Here is a 16896-nt window from a genome sequence, read left to right on the forward strand (position 1 = left end):
TGGGCAAGACTACTGTGCTTTTACAGACAAGCTAACTTGGTTTCTCCCCTCTCAGTTTTATTACACCATTTATCCAATTTAAAATTTTTTCTTGGCCTTTCCGTTTCTTTGTTTGTGCAATATAAATCAACGTTTTGAGAATTAAATACTATTTATTCCTAGCATAGAGAGTTAAGGGAGCGAGGGGAGGGACAGGTAAACTGATGCAATGGAGGGATGTTATGGGAAGGCACAATTCAGATAAGCAGCGCACATTACTGCAGGTCATTAATGAAAGGAGTTTTCATAGCCTTCCAGAGATGCAGTGCTCCTCACTGGGCTCTTCTTATTGCCGTGGTATCTGGCTGCTCAAAATTCTCAGACAACTTGTCCGCCTCCACGCCCCACCCCAGTGGAAACCTCTCTTCCTTTGCCTCACAGATACTATGGAGCACACAGCAGGCACCAATAACAATGGAGATATTGGTTTCACTGAGGTCAAACCTAGTAAGCAAACTGCAACAGTGACCCTTTAAACATCCAAAGGCACATTCCACCACCATTCTGCACTTGCTCAGCCTATTGTTGAACAACTCTTTACTACTGTCCAGGTATCTGGTATACAGCTCGATGAGCAAGGGATGAAAGGGGTCTCCCAGGATCACTATTGGCATTTCAATGTCATCAGTAGTTATTTTGCAATCGGGAATGAAAGTCCCTTCTTGCAGCTTTCTGAACAGACCTGTGTTCTTAAATATGCACGCATCATGCACCTTTCCCGACCATCCCACATTGATGTCAGTGAAACACCCTGGGTGATCCGCCAGCGCTTTCAACACCATTGAAAAGTATCCTTTTTGATTTAAGTACTCTTTGGCAAGGTGTTTTGGTGCCAAGATGGGGATATGCATGCCATCTATCGTCCCCCTGCAGTTAGGGAACCCCATCACAGCAAAACCATCCACTATGTCCTGCACATTGCTGAGAATCACTACCCTTCTTAGCAAAAGTCATTTAATGGCCCTACGCACTTTGATAATAACAGCTCCTATGGTGGATTTACTAACTCCAAAATAATTCCCCACTGACTAGCAGCATTGCAAGCTTCCACACAGCAATTGTCACTTGCTTCTCCATTGTCAGAGCAGGTCTCATTTTAGTGTTACTTTGCTTCAGGGCTGGGGAAAGCTCTGCACACAGTTCCTGGAAAGTGGCCTTCCGCATTCGAAAGTTCTGCAGCCAGTGCTCATCATCCCATAACTGCATAACGATGCAATCCCACCAGTCAATTCTTGTTTCTCAGGATCAGAAATGGCACTTCACCCTGTTCAGCTGCTGCATGATTGCCAGCAGCAACCAGGAATTGTTTCGTTCTATCGCTTGCAGCTGGGCTGCTTGAAGGACATTGCAGTGTTCCATGTTGCAGCTCCTGTCTCAGCTTTGGAAATACTGCAGGATAAGGCATGAAGTGTTTGTAATGCTCACAACAGAAGTGCACAGCTGATCACGGTCCATGCGTGTGGCTAAGCCAGCCTTTTGAAAAAAGGCTTGAAAAAGTGTGGGCTGTTTGCCGTTGAAACCAGTGGAGGGAGTGAGGGAGAAAACTGCTTCATGAGAGGTCAAAGCCATGTTCCCTTTTCCCCCTGCGACAATGTTTTGGTCCCATTGCAAACCCTTCCCAAAACCCCCTGAGGCTAGCTACACTATGGGATGGCTACCCACAGTGCACTGCTCTGTGCATCGATGCAGTCCACCAACACAATGATGTGGACACACGCGACTGACTTAATTACTGCAGCATCTGGATGTTGATTTAAATTATGTTGACTTAACTTTGTAGTGTAGACATGCCCTATAGTGATTAGTGTGTGGACTAGTGGAAAACATTGGGGTTTATCATGTTAGAGATTTGGATTTTGTGTCTGCAGTGTGGTTTAATAAAGTCTCTGCTACTTTATTTAAAAAAGGGGGATAGGGGAATGTTCATTACCTCTTCCCTACCTGTCTGCTATGTTTGGGGTTTATGGCTGTAGTCAATAATAACAGTAGTGAATTGCATGGGAATTTAAATAGCACTTAGAACACATCAGACTTGAAGTCCAGGTCTGCTCTTTCCAAGCTCTGGGAGAGCTTTCTCTCTCTCTCTGCTTCCCCCAGAAGTGAGTGACACTTTCACACTTCACAGATTTGTCATGAAATTAAAATTGGTGGGTTCAGCTTGAAGTGACAAATGACTGAAATGTGAGATGTATATTTTGGTGTTTTGCACCATAAGTTACAAATTTATCATCATTTTTAAGTACAACAACACCTGTTTTTAAAAGTGTTTCATTATGGCTAAAAAGTTATAAAATACATTATAGACACTCCAAATGTATAACTGATATACGAGAATCAAAACATAGGGAACAACACTATGGCCAAAGGACATGTCACAAATTGTTTTAAGTTTCTTGCAAAAGGGCTGCAATTAAAGTGAGACAATTCAGTGAAAACAATGGCCAAAAGGGATGATTTTTCAACTCTTACTATTGTTTCTGTATCAATTCATTTTACATCATATCACCATGAAAAATTCAAATATTGCTCCAAGTTTACAATCTATGTTTTGATTTGTTTTATTATTTTATTCCTGTTTCCCCTTCCATTCAATAGAAAATAGCATGGTAGGGCTAGAAAGCATCTACACTTGGGCCATTCACTCATATCTACTTTAAGTCACAAAGTATGATTTTCTGCATACATGTATGTGGGCTTGGTTTAAAGTTTATTGAGGAATACCCGCATTCTGCCACTGCAGTTCTACAGAACAAGGAGAACAATATTTCCACCAAAAGAAAGACAAGTGGCCATATAGTTAAAAACTTTGATAAAGCTACATGTGCAATAATTTTTGTTGTGGATCTGATGGAATTTCAGTGTACTTTTAGAGGCAATTACTGACGAAGAGTACTGTCATCTTCCTCTTCACTTAATATGTGTGCAGAATGATCCGGAAGATTGTCAGTATGTACACTGCCATAGTGGACTGATATTTTTTAATCATTAGATCACTGTATGATGCCGAGACTACTGTATCTCTTTCAGGAGTCTGACTGGTCTTGTGTACCCTAAAAGTTCCTTAAAAACGACTTGCTTAGTACAGTACTCAAAATGACACAAAAATACAGAAGTGTCACAGCACACTATTACTGAAAAATTGCTTACTTTCTCATTTTTACCATATAATTATAAAATAAATCAATTGGAATATAAATATTGTACTTACTGTACATTTCAGTTATAGTATACACAGCAATATAAATAAATCATTGTATGAAATTTTAGCTTGTACTGACTTAACTAGTGCTTTTTATGTAGCCTGTTGTGAAACTAGGCAAATAGCTAGATGAGTTGATGTACCCCGTGGAAGATCTCTGTGTACTCCCATGGGTACGTGTACCCCTGGTTGAGAACCACTGACATACCTAAAAAGTACAGATTAGAAAAAGATGGTATGAAGAGAACAACTCCATCTTCTCATTAGGGATCAGAGACTAGGGATCAGAGACTAGCAGTCTATCAGACTGAATTTATTCCCATTGGTACCTTCATGATCTAGCATAGGTGTCAAATTACCAGTGACAGCTATTAGGAAATTAGATACTTTCATGATCTAACATAGGTGTTGAAGTACCAAGTGTCAAATTACCAGTAACAACTGTTAGAAAATTGAGGTATACAAATAATTTGTACAGTTTAATGTTTGGTGTGTATTAAAATTACATTTATGCTTGCTAGATTTTTGGTAGCTTCTGTATTCTGTAGGTTTTTTTGATTGTTCTAATAGCTAGCTGTATACAGAATGTGCTATCATGGAAAGTTATCTGTGGGCTCTTCTCCCCTTTCACTGATATATTAAGATTCCAGAATTATCACTCTGTAGCCTAGAATGCCTGTACAGTCAGTGTGAAGTGATGAAAACAGCTCCAAGCATGGCTGAGAAATCTTTTTGTTTAGAATATCACCACATTCAATTATCTCTGGGACCGTGGTCTATTACCATCCGATTTTTAAGTTCTCAACCATTCTGACTTAACAAAGTACACCTATAAAGTGAACAGCTACATTATGGCAGTTGTCTATGTCATGCCAACAGTCCTAGACCATTGTGATATCAAAGGAAACTCAACCAATCATCCACAGCTAACTTGCATGTGATAATTTCATTGATCGTATGAAGGAGAGTTTACATGGCCCAACTGCCACACCTTTGTGACAGTACAGGCTTTCAGCTAGTAGTAGTCGTATAAAGCTATTCAATTGTAGTCCTTCTTGGAAAACGGGGTTACAATTTTCATTCTCCCTTGGTCTGCACACAGAGACAAACCTACATGTTCAGTCTCCTGATCAAAGAAAATGTTTGTTTATTATCCCTTTGTGCCCCAACAGCACGATGCTTTTGGGTGTGTAGCATAGTCATAGTTCCAATAAATCCAAAATGTTATAAGGTTTAGGCAGCTATTACTGCTGTGTGCTGTTAGCTTAGCTGGTTTTCTTTTCATTTCAAGGATGAAGCAGTGGGAGGTGATTTTTTTCTGTCTGGAGCTGTCATATAGATATTTGATCATTAAATTTACCAAGACCAGTGACTGGTTGTCATTTCCATTATCTTCAGTGGACACTGAGGTCATTCAGCATTGCACCGGAGGCATATGTCACATGACATGATTGAATCCATAAGTAAAGATTTGTTTTAATAATATTTTTTTTAAATCTGACAGTCCCCTGGAAAAGCTTATGGATAAATAGTACGCTTCATGGAGTATATGCTTAATAAAGACATTCCTATGGCATTTACAAGAGAGGTATGTGTGTCTCCAGGAAATGAACATTCATGTGGTTTCTATTTTCTCTAAAACATTTTAAAAGACCCAAGAAAATTAAATGCAAACAATTATGTTAATACATTAACATATTGGAGGATAATACAGTGATAAGCGTTAGCCAGAATGGATTTGTCAAGAACAAATCATGTCAAACCAACCTAATTTCCTTCTCCGACGGGGTTGCTGACCTATTGGATGGGGGCTTAAGAGAAGTAATGGGCTTAATCTGCAGCAAGGGAAATTCAGGATAGATATTAAGAAAAACTTTCTAGCTATAAGGATAGTTAAGCACTGGAAGAGTTATCAAGGGAGGTTGTGGAATCTCTGTCACTGGAGGTTTTTAAGAATAGGTTAGATAAAGAATAGAGGTGATATAAATATGCTAGATAACCTCCTGAGGTTCCTTCACCTCTAAATTTTCATGATTAACATTGAGAAGTTTAAAAAAAAAATCAGGAAATGAAAAAGTTAAGAATCTTAAAACATCCATTGAGGACTAGACATAATACATCTTGATTTTAGTAAAGCTTTTGACACTCCTATATGACATTCTCTTAAGTAAACTAGGGAAATGAGGTCCAGATGAAATTACTAGAAGATGAGTGCCTGTAGTGGGGTAAGCACCTGTTCTGACCCTAGAGGGGTTGGAAAATCCTCCAGCGGGCTGGGGCTGGGCAAGGTAAAACCCTGGCTGATTGGGGGAAGTGGCTGCAGCTGGGGCCATGCCCCAAACTAAGTAACTGGGCCTTATAAGGAGGTCAGGGAAGCCAGAAGCAGCCGTATCTCTAGAGAGAGACAGGCCTGGCTGCTGAGGAACTCACGCAGGGGATCTAGAGTGAGGCAGGACTGGGGAAAGGCCTTAAGAGCTGGGAAGCCCTAGGCCAGCAACTCCCCAGGCTGTAGGGCCTAGTTCTAGGTCCACCTAGGTATTGGGCTTGCAAAGGCGCAGCCTTAGGGTGAGCAAAGGCAGCCAGTCCATACCCCTTCACCTGTGATGAGTGGCTTATACTGCAGTCTTCCCCAGTGAACAAGGGCTAGATGGAGACTGGGCAGTAGCCAAGACTGAGGTGAAGTGGGGATAGTGGGTGGGAGTTCCCCTGGGAGGGGGACACCCAGAACTGTGGGGTTACTGCCTGGAGGCAGCACCCCAGATAACAGGGCACTGGGTCCTGGGAGAGACATGGGGGCCAGAGTGAGGTAAGGTGGATCACTGGCTTGCAGAGGGCACTCCAAGGCTGGGAGAACAAATTCCTGGAAGTCACCAGCAGGAGGTGCTGCAGGTGTGAGTCCGCACCTCTACAGTACCCAAGTGAGTGAACAGCCATACTTAAGAGTTGTTCACTGTCAAACTGGGAGAATGTATCTGGTGGGATCCTGGGTCCAATACTATTCAGTATTTTCAATACTTGGATAATGGAGTGAAAAGTACACTTAAATAACCTTTTGCTGATGACCCCTGTCATAAACAGATAGTTAAGGGTTAATGTCTCTTTCACCTGGAAAGGAGTAACCTGAAACACCTGACCAGAGGACCAATCAGAAAACAAGACTTTTTCAAATCTGGGTGGAGGGAAGTTTTGAGGTGTGAGTTCTTTGTTCTTTGTCTTGTGTCTGTGCCCTCTCGGCTCTGAGAGTGATTTTTCTATCTCCTGGCTTTCTAATCTTCTGTTTCCAAGTTGTAAGTACAAAGATAGTAAGACAATAGGTTTATATTGTTTTTTTTGTATTTACATGTGTGTAGTTGCTGGAGTGTTTTGAATTGTATTCTTTTTGGATAAGGCTGTTTATTCACTTTTTTTTCTTAAGCAATTGACCCTGTATATTTTCACCTTATACAGAGACTATTTTTAATGTATTTTTCTTTCTTTTTATAAAGCTTTCTTTTTAAGACCTGTTGGAGTTTTTCTTTAGTGGGGACTCCAGGGAATTGAGTCTGCAGCTCACCAGGGAATTGGTGGGAGGAAGAAGTCAGGGGGAAAATCTCTTTGTGTTAGATTTACTAAGCCTGACTTTGCATACCCTCTGGGTAAGGGGGAAGAGAGATTAGCTCTCTCGGTACTTGTGTTTCCAGGACTGGAAGCAGGGAATCTCCTAGGGTCGTCCAGGGAGGGGAGCCTGGGAGGAAGTAACCAGGAAACAAGGGGAGGGGGTTATTTCCCTTTGTTGTAGGACTCAAGGCATCTGAGTCTGGGGGTCCCCCAGGGAAGGTTTTGGGGAGACCACAGTGAGCTAGGCACTGTATAAATCCCTGGCTGGTGGCAGCGTTATCAGATCCAAGCTGGTAACTAAGCTTGGAGGTTTTCATGCTAACACCCATATTTTGGATGCTAAGGTCCAGACCTGGGAAAAAATGTTATGACAACCCCACTCTGTGAGGGGTTGCAAGCACTTTGGAAAACATGAATAGAATTCAAAGTGGCCTTGATAAATTGGGGAATTGATCTGAAAACTACTAGATTAAATTCAATAAAGACAAGTGTAAAGTACTACATATAGGAGCACGAATACAAAGTGGATAATAAATGACTAGGCAGCAGTTCTTCTTCGAGTGATTGCTCATATCCATTCCAGTTAGGTGTGTGCGCGCCGCGTGCACATTCGTTGGAAGATTTTTACCGTAGCAACACTCGGTGGGTCGGCTGGGCACCCCCTGGAGTGGCACCGCCATGGCGCCAGATATATACCCCTGCTGACCCAACCGCACCTCAGTTCCTTCCTACCGCCCATGTCGGTTGTTGGAACAGTGGAGCGCGGCTTAGCTGATCTCCACCTCCCTAGCTTCTCGTAGTTCTTTCATCATTATTGTGTATATAGTTCAATTTTCTATATTTCTGCTTAGTTTTATTAGTTCTTTAACGTAGTTATTGTATATAGTTAAGAGGGGTTGGGGATTAGCCCTTTCCCCTCACCCGGTGCCGGGGCCCATGCCCGGTTCACCGGGTTTCAAATCCTCCTCGGCTTGTCGCAAGCCGATGCCAACAGGAGATCCTCGCGACCCCTGCCTTAAGTGCCTGGGGGAATCCCACCACGCAGACAAGTGCCGCATCTGCAAGGCCTTCAAGCTGCGGATGAAAAAGGAGCGGGACTTTTGTCTCAAACAGCTCCTGATGGAGGCAGCCCTTACTCCTCTGCCCTCGGCACTGAGCGCCGGACAGTCCGGTGCTGAAGATACACTTCTCCTCGCTGCGGAGTGCACTGGCACTGCAAAGGCCCCTCAGCACTAACTGTCTCCGGCCCAGAAACCTGCCCGGCACTGCTCTCTTCCCGCGGGTCAAGAGGCACAAGACTCCTGCGACGCCCATGCCTACGTCGCAGTCAGAGCACCCACCTAAGTCGGACCACCTGGCACCAACAACTGCCGCGGCACCGACAACTTCAGCGCCGTTGATTCCGGCCTCGCAAGAGCCATCAAGGCCGGTGCCTGACAGCTCCCTGGCATGTGCCGTGGTTGAGCTTATTGTTCCCTCCACGTCAGAGACATTCTCTACGGCAAGGGAGCTGATTGCCCTGACAGACCCTGCGCTGCCTCAACCCCTGGCACTGCCGGTGCGGGTTATCCAATCAGTAGGCAAGCCTGCCCTGCTGAGACCATCCTCGGCACCGCTGAAAGGCACTCGACACGATAGAGGTCCCGCTGGCATTCTCGGTCCCGTCACCGATCTCGGTCCCAACGCCGCTCGCAGTCCCGGTACCACTCTCCATCTCGGTACTGGTCGTACTCGCGGCACCGTTCGAGATCGCGCTCGCCGACCCGATACTCTCGGCACCGGTCCAGCTCCCGGCACCGTTCATGGCACCGCACCTCTCGCAGCCGCTCTCAACATAGAGCTTCGAGGACCTGGTCAACCTCCCAGCACCACTCCAGTCGCAGGTCCCGGCCTCATTCCCGGTACCGGCATGGCGCGTGGTACCGTTCTCCGGTGCCATGTGGAGACGAATCAACCAGACGCAGAGACCCTTCCCAAGTGGTTTCAGCTCCTCCGTGGCCATCTCGCCATACATCAGTATCATCACATGCGGACAGTGCCTCCTACGCACACAGCCGTGATTTGGATACTCACAGCCGAGTCTTCCAAGAGACCCATGGCCCAGACCAGGAACCTCATCAGTGGTCCTTCTGGACACCTTGGGCATATCACCAAGCCCAAGGTGGACCCGCAGTGACATCACGCTCCGTTCCATCGGAACACCGGGTGCCAGAGGCCACTGTCAGCCGCCCCCTCCTGCAGGTACGGAGGAAGCTTCCATCCACGCACCGGACCCTCAGGTCCCACCAGTCCCTGACGTCCCCCATGATCAGGAGACCATACAGGACCCACTCATCCCGGATCTTTCCTCTTCCTCTTCCCCGGATGAAGCGGTAGCACGGACATCCTCATCGGGCCCGCCTCCAATTGACCTCAGGGCACACCAGGACCTCCTGAGACACGTCGCCCTGAATATAAACCTCCAGGTGGAGGAGGTTCCAGAGGTTGAGGACCCCGTGGTAGATATACTGTCAGCGGATGCACCAACTCAAGTGGCCTTAACATTCATTCGATCGATTCAAGCTAAGGCAGATACCATCTGGCAATCCCCGGCATCTATTCCGCCTACGGCCAGAGGAGTGGAACAGAAGTGCATGGTGCCCTCTAAGGGGTACGAGTACTTATACGTGCACCCTCCTCCCTGCTCACTGGTCGTACAGTCCGTAAATGAACGGGAGCGCCATGGCCAGCAAGCCCCTGCCCCAAAATCTAAGGAGTCTAGGCGCATGGATTTGTTGGGCCATAAAATCTACTCCGCGGGGGGCCTCCAACTCAGGGTGGCGAACCAGCAAGTCCTACTTAGCAAGTATAATTACAACACCTGGGAGGCGGTAGGGAAATTCACAGAGCTGGTCCCGCAAGACTCCTGCCAAGAATTTAAGGCACTATTGGAGGAAGGAAAGAAGGTGGCAAGAACTTCTCTCCAGGCCTCACTGGACGCTGCTGATTCGGCAGCCAGAACTTTGGCCATGAGGCGTATATCATGGCTTCAGGTATCAGGCCTGCCACCTGAACTTCGGCCCGCTATCCAAGACTTGCCATTCGATGTTCAGGGTCTTTTCTCCAAGAAGACAGACCCTAGACTACAGCGTCTGAAAGATAATCGGGTCATTATACGTTCACTCTGGATGCATACACCACAGACTCAAAGAAGATCTTTCCGCACCCAACCTCAACGCCCTTACCCCCTGCCTAGACCAAGACAGGACTTTGGCAGGAGGCGAGGTCGAGGCAACCACAGACAACAGTCTGGGCCTCAGGGGGGTCAGAATAATGGTCCCTCCAAGTCAACGACGGGATCCAAACCGGACTTTTGAAGGTGTGCCCGAGGGCGGTGTACCAGTTGTCTCCCAGGCTCCTTTTCAGTTTTACAACCGCCTTTCCCCTTTCCTCCCTGCGTGGACCCAATTAACCTCGGATTGTTGGGTCCTATGCACGGTAGAATTCGGATACCACCTCCAGTTTATTTCACTCCCTCCCTCCCAACCCCTCTCCTTGTCCCTCTTCAGGGACCCCTCTCATGAGCAATTCCTCTTGCAAGAGGTACGAACGCTCCTTGCCATGGGAGCTATAGAGGAGATACCGAAGAACTTAAGGGGCAAGGGGTTCTATTCCCGGTATTTCCTAATCCCCAAGGCGAAAGGAGTCTTCAGGCCTATCCTATTCCGCATGGTATCCCTGGGGACAATCATCCCATCTTTGGATCCCGGAGACTGGTATGCCGCCCTCGACATGAAGGACGCATATTTCCACGTTGCCATTTACCCTCCGCACAGATGGTACCTCAGGTTTGTGGTCAACCGTCAGCATTTTCAGTTTACGGTCCTTCGGCTTGGCCTCTCTACAGCCCCTCGGGTATTCACGAAGTGCATGGCTGTGATCGCTGCCTCCCTCCGTCGTCATCGAATACATGTCTTCCCGTACCTCGACGATTGGCTCATTTGGGGGACCTCCAAGGCCCAAGTCACCAGTCTTGTAGGCGTCGTCAAGGACCTCTTCATGCGACTAGGCCTGATGATCAACCTAGAGAAATCTACTCTAGTGCCCACGCAAAGAATAGAGTTCATTGGGGCCATCCTGGACTCCAATCTTGCAAGGGCCAGTTTACCATGACCCCGATTTCAAGCAATAGTATCAATTATACAAAGCCTTCAAAACTTCCCGACAACTTCGGCTCGCACTTGTCTCGGCCTCCTCGGTCACACGGCTGCCTGCACATTCGTGACCAAGCACGCCAGACTACGTCTGCGTCCCCTTCAAACTTGGCTCGCCTTGGTTTACCGCCTGGGCAAGGACACCATAGACATGGTAGTCACCATTCCCCCGAGCATCTTAGGCTCCCTCGATTGGTGGCTGACACCCTCCCTGGTGTGTGCAGGACTACCGTTCCATCCGCCACAGCCCTCCATGTCCCTGATGACGGACGCGTCATCTCTAGGCTGGGGTGCTCACCTTGGACATCTTTGCACTCAAGGCCTTCGGTCGTCTCAGGAGCTGGCGTTATATATAAATGTCCGAGAACTAAGACCAGTCCACCTGGTGTGCCAGGCGTTCCAGCAACACCTACAGGGCCATTGTGTTTCAGTGTTTACAGACAACACAACGGCTATGTACTACAAAAACAAGCAGCGAGGGACACGATCCTCCCCCCTTTGTCGGGAGGCGATCCAACTATGGGACTTTTGCATAGCCCACTCAATAGACCTGGTAGCGTCCTTTCTCCCAGGAGTTCGGAACACTCTAGCAGATCAACTCAACAGATCCTTCCTGTCTCACGAGTGGTCGATTCGTTCGGACACCTAACTGGAATAGATATGAGCAACACATCTCAAAGAACAACAGTTACAAAGGTGAGTAACCGTCTTTTCTTCTAGAAAGGATTTGGGGGTTATAGCAGATGATGAGTTGACTGTGAGTCAACAATGTAATGCAGTTGTGAAAAAAGGCAAATATAATTGTGGAATATATTAACAGGAAGGTCATATGTAAGACACAGAAGGCAATTGTTCCAATCTACTCAGCACTGGTGGGGCCTCAGCTACAGTATTGTGTCCAGTTTTGAGTGCCACACTTAAGAAAGGGGTGGACAAATTGGAGGGAATCCAAAGTAGAGCGATAAAAGGTTTAGAAAACCTGAGCTATGAGGAAAAGTTTAAAAAAAAATGGGCACGTTTCTTCTTGAGAAGAACCCTTTCCAGAGGGTCAACATCATCTCTAAGTCTGATGCCTATGCCCCAAATTGATGAGCTTCTCCACCAACTAGAAGAGGCCCACTACATCACCACCTTAGATCTGACCAAGGGCTATTGCCAGATTGCATTGGAACTGGGGTCAAAGGAGAAAACTGCCTTCGCCATACCCAGTGGGCTTTACCACTTCACTAGAATGCCCTTCGGCCTTCATGGAGCCCTATGACCTTCCAGCCTCTGATGCACTGTCTGCTGCAGCCCCACATCAAGTATGCCACAGCCTCTCCCAGCACCACTGAAAAGATCACCTAAACTGGGTAACAGCCATCCTGAGGACTCACCGGGCAGCAGGCCTGACCACAAACCCAAAGAAGTGTCAGATCTAGTGGCAGGAGACCACGTACCTCGGGTACACCCCCGGCCCACGTCAGGTGAGCCCCCTGATGGGAAGGGTCTAAGCCATATGAGACCACATGACTCCAACCACCAAGAAGCAGGTGCAACAATTCCTGAGGTTGGTCTGGTACAATCGCAACTTCATACCTGACTTTGCCACAGTTGCTGCTCCCTTGGCCGAGCTGCTTACCAAGGACCAGACACAACACATATGGTGGTCCCCCAACTGCACAGAGGTGTTCCAAATGTTGAAGGACCATCTATACCAAGAACCTGTGTTGAACACCCCTGACTTCACTCACAGCTTCATCATACAAATGGACACCTCCATGGTGGGACTGGGCATGGTCCTCTCCCAGAACATCAATGGGAAGGAGCACAACTACTCAGTCATTGAAAAAGAGGCCCTAGCAGTCAAGTGGCCCATGAAGGCCCTTGGCTATTACCTCCTGGGAGGCTCCTTCATCGTTGTGATGGACCATGCACCCTTAAAATGTCTCCAGCACATGAAGGATACCAACATCCAGCTAATGCAGTGGTACTTTGCCCTCCAACCTTTTGCCTTCACAATGCACCATTGGGCTGATAACGAACACACAAATGCAAACGCATTGTGGGAAGGAGACCTGACCAGCCCCAATGATTGAGCGCTGAATTTGATCGGGGAGGGGTGTAGCAAGGGGGAGTCAGGGGAGACTCTAGGTATTTTGCTGTCCCAAGCACGGCAGGCAGGCTGCCTTTGGAAGCTTGCCTGCGGGAGGTCCCCAGTCCTGCGGATTCGGTGGCACGCCTGCAGGAGGTCCGCTGAAGCCGCGGGACCAGCGGACCCTCAGCAGGCATGCCACTGAAGGCAACCTGCCTGCTGCCCTCATGGCGACAGGCAGGGCACCCCCCATGGCTTGCCGCCCCAGGCACACACTTGGCCTGCTGGTGCCTGGAGCCTCCCCTGGGGGGAGTAGCCTCCCTCAGAATCTGACGGGGAGGATCCCCTGTCCATTCCCTGGTGGACAGAGCCAGGACACCTACACCCGCCCCACTGGAAGCAGAGTGGTGGGACAGGAAGTATAAAAGATGGGCCCTGCATCTTAATTGGACTGGAGCTATTGGAGGAGACAGACACCTATCGCACGCTGCTGGGGCTGGAGCCTAAAGAGGATCCCTGCAGTGCTGAGGATTTGCCACAATTGCTAGAGTCACCAGCCAACCAGGGCGCTGAGGAGCTGCTGGGACTGCCACTGGCTATCTACCCTGGAGAGACAGAGGACACTCATGGAGCCGAGGTACCAAATGAAGGTGTGAAAGGAAGTATCTCAAGGACACTAGACTATAGTCTGGTTGGGTTGTGACCACTGTTAAGGCCCTGGTCTGGGACCCAGTGGAGTAGGGTGGGCCTGGATTCCCCTACTCCCTGCTGCCAACCCTACCCCTGAAGTGGTAGCCTCCCCATTTTAGGCAAAAGGGCTGCGTTTGTCTGCTGTCTGCCAGAGCTAAGATGTCAGACTGTTTGGCGCTTCACCCTGCCTGAGGGCCTGAGCCTTTAGACTGTATGGCACTCTGCCTCGCCTGAGGGCCTGAGCGTGTTGCTCTGTCTTACCTGAGGCCAGAGCCCCGGATTACTTGTTACCTGACCCTGCTTAGAGGGCCAGGCCCTCTGAGATTGCTAATCCCCCGGTAAACCTTGTCTTGTCAGAAGCCAGAGAGCAAGGGGGCATGGCCTCCCTGCGAGAATGATGGGGGAGGGACAGCCACGCATGCTTACGCTACTGTATACGGCAGTGAAACATGAAGTCTGAGGAAGGATGAAGAGTGGCAGATGGAAATTTTTTATTCTCATAGTCTTCATCTGCTGCTCTATATTAAGTGGTTGGACAAGATAAAAAATGAGGTTATTTGTAACCAAAACCAGCAACCTCCATCATCTGCACTGGTTTGGTTTCAGAGGCTTCCTCGATAAAGACATATTAGGATGGAAGACCAACAAATTATGAAGTGTGTTTACCAAGGAATGTCACTGCATAGCCGGTAATCAACTGGTCAACAAAAGCTTCAGTGGTACAATAAGATTGCCAGTGATGGAAAAACTATATGTCCAGATAAACCACCTTAAGGTCCTCACTAGAGATCAATCTGGGTGGCACTTGATCTGCAAGGAGGTATGTCCCTTTGGATTTGCCATGAGGGTTATGTCATATTTTGATTAGTTTTAAATGTGACAATTTACAAGAGAGAAAATATGTCCATTTATTTCCCTACGGGTTTGCTAAAAGATTTAAACGCAGTTAGTCTTTCCACAAAGGCATGTATTGAGATGACAAAAACTAACGACTTGGATATAGTCATGTAAGAAACTGATTAATATTATCCACCAGAGGCTACTAAGAGACTGTTAATTTCTTGATATGCAGAGAAAATCCAGCTTTTAGGCTGGACATTTTTATCAGTGTCTTGTTGGCAATATAGACTTAAGTTGTTGGACAAAAAGCAAACTTCCTGGGTTTACTACACCACAATCAGATGTTACACAAAGAATGGTTATTTCACCCATTTGCAGATAAGCTTTTGTCACCTTAAGCCCACAAAAGAGACAAGTAAGGAGTGTGCGCTGAAAAGGACCAAATTTGTCTGTACAATTTGGGGAAAATGTCAAGGGAATTACCGGTAAGTTTATTAAGCAGAGGGGGCATTGAGGTATAAGATAAGTCATCATTGGATGAAACCTGTTTTAGAAATAAAAATGCTTAATTTCTGCCTGGATGGCATTTTTATGAGCATTGTAGATCTATCAGTACATCGCACTGTAAATGGGAAAAGTGTCAAACAAATAACGGCATCGCTACCCCTAAGATCTCAAGGTCTGAACCAAAGCCCATTGAAGTCAGTAAAGCGATTACCATTGACTTCTGTGGGCTTTGGAACAGGCCATTGCTGTCCAAAAGCCAAAGTTAGTATAATGCAGAACAAACAGATGGGATGCAGTCATTGTAGCCGGAATGATTCATGGAACAGATGGTTCCACAGCAGTTTTTTGAAAGACGAGAGGGAGGATGCTTCATGAATATTAGGTAGGAGGCTATGCTTGTTCCAAGTATACAGTAATGCAATTAAAGAAGGCAGAGTCAAGAATAGGAAAAGAGGCAAAGAGAGTAATCATGAGAGAAGACTGTGTGGAATGTAGGGAATCATGTTGGGGAGAGTAGAGGAGGAGATGAGGAAAGAGCTTAGGAAGGGTGGAGTTGTGCAAATTGTCACGTCTTGAATGTGATTCACTTAAAAGAGGAAGCAGGTATGGCTACGGTACTAGACGAGCAAGATGATATTAATGGAATCAAGCCTAGTTGCACTGTGCACAACAGAATGAAAAGTCCAATTTCAGAGGACTCAGATAAACTAACAGTTTTTATTGGTGTAATGTTAAATTAAAAGGCTTGATTCTCCTCTAACACTAGTGAGAGTTCAGAATCAGGCCCAAAATACTTTTAAAGAATTAATTGCTCAAAGATTGACAGCTCTAGAGAAAGAAGCCCTTCAACCATAGAACAGGTTCAGACAGGCGGTAGCAGATAAGTGCATGCTTCCCTTCCCTGCTTTTCCTGTCTGCCTCAGTCCTGAGTTGGAGACTTAATGGTGAGAAAGTAGTTCAGCTATAATGCAGTGTTGCAAACTCTTGCAATTTTATTGCAGGACACATGATGTTTGATGTCTTCCTTAAAGCTCCAGCTGCTAGCATTGAGAGATCGCATGACTATCTCTTTGATTTTTAAAAAGAGTAAAATATCTAGCCCTGATCCCCCAAAATGGTTCATCTACAAAAATCATGATTTTTAAGCCATCTCATTATTCTGAGGAGCCTGACTCATGATTTTTGAACACTTGGTGTTGGCAATAACTGAGTTGGGCCTGACTCCACTGCCCTTTACCTGCTGCAGTCACTTACACCAGCATTACACTACCATTCAGATTTAGTAGCATTTTACACATAGGTGTAGTTTGGGGGGGTTCAGGCACAGCGTGGTGGGCATCATGCGAGGTCACATGCCACTCCCCCCAATTTCTGTATGCGCCGAGCTGCCCTGAAGGACTTGCTCTGCTTGGCCTGCCCAGAAGGGGGGGCTCTATCCTTCCCAAGCTGTGCCTCCTCCCCCTGCACCCCCAAGCATAGAGCAGTTTTTCCCCTGTACTCTGGGTCGCTGCTTTCTGGGTCGCTGCCTATTTCCTGTACAATGGTGAGTGCCTATGGTGGGTAGGAGCTTGGGGAAGGAGACAGTGGGATAGGGCAGGGCAAAGAGAAGGGGACAGGGGAATAGGTGGGGGAAAGCAGAAGCCCTACACGTGGCATCCCCTCTGCAGCAGCCCGAGCCCCAGCCCCAGCAGGGAGGTGGCTGCAGCAGTTGGTGCCGGAGTGGCCGCCAGCAGCAGCAGCTGGGGTTCCCACTCCTC

The sequence above is a fragment of the Gopherus flavomarginatus genome, chromosome 1, assembly GCF_025201925.1.
Source record: "Gopherus flavomarginatus isolate rGopFla2 chromosome 1, rGopFla2.mat.asm, whole genome shotgun sequence".
In the NCBI taxonomy this organism is placed as follows: domain Eukaryota; kingdom Metazoa; phylum Chordata; order Testudines; family Testudinidae; genus Gopherus; species Gopherus flavomarginatus.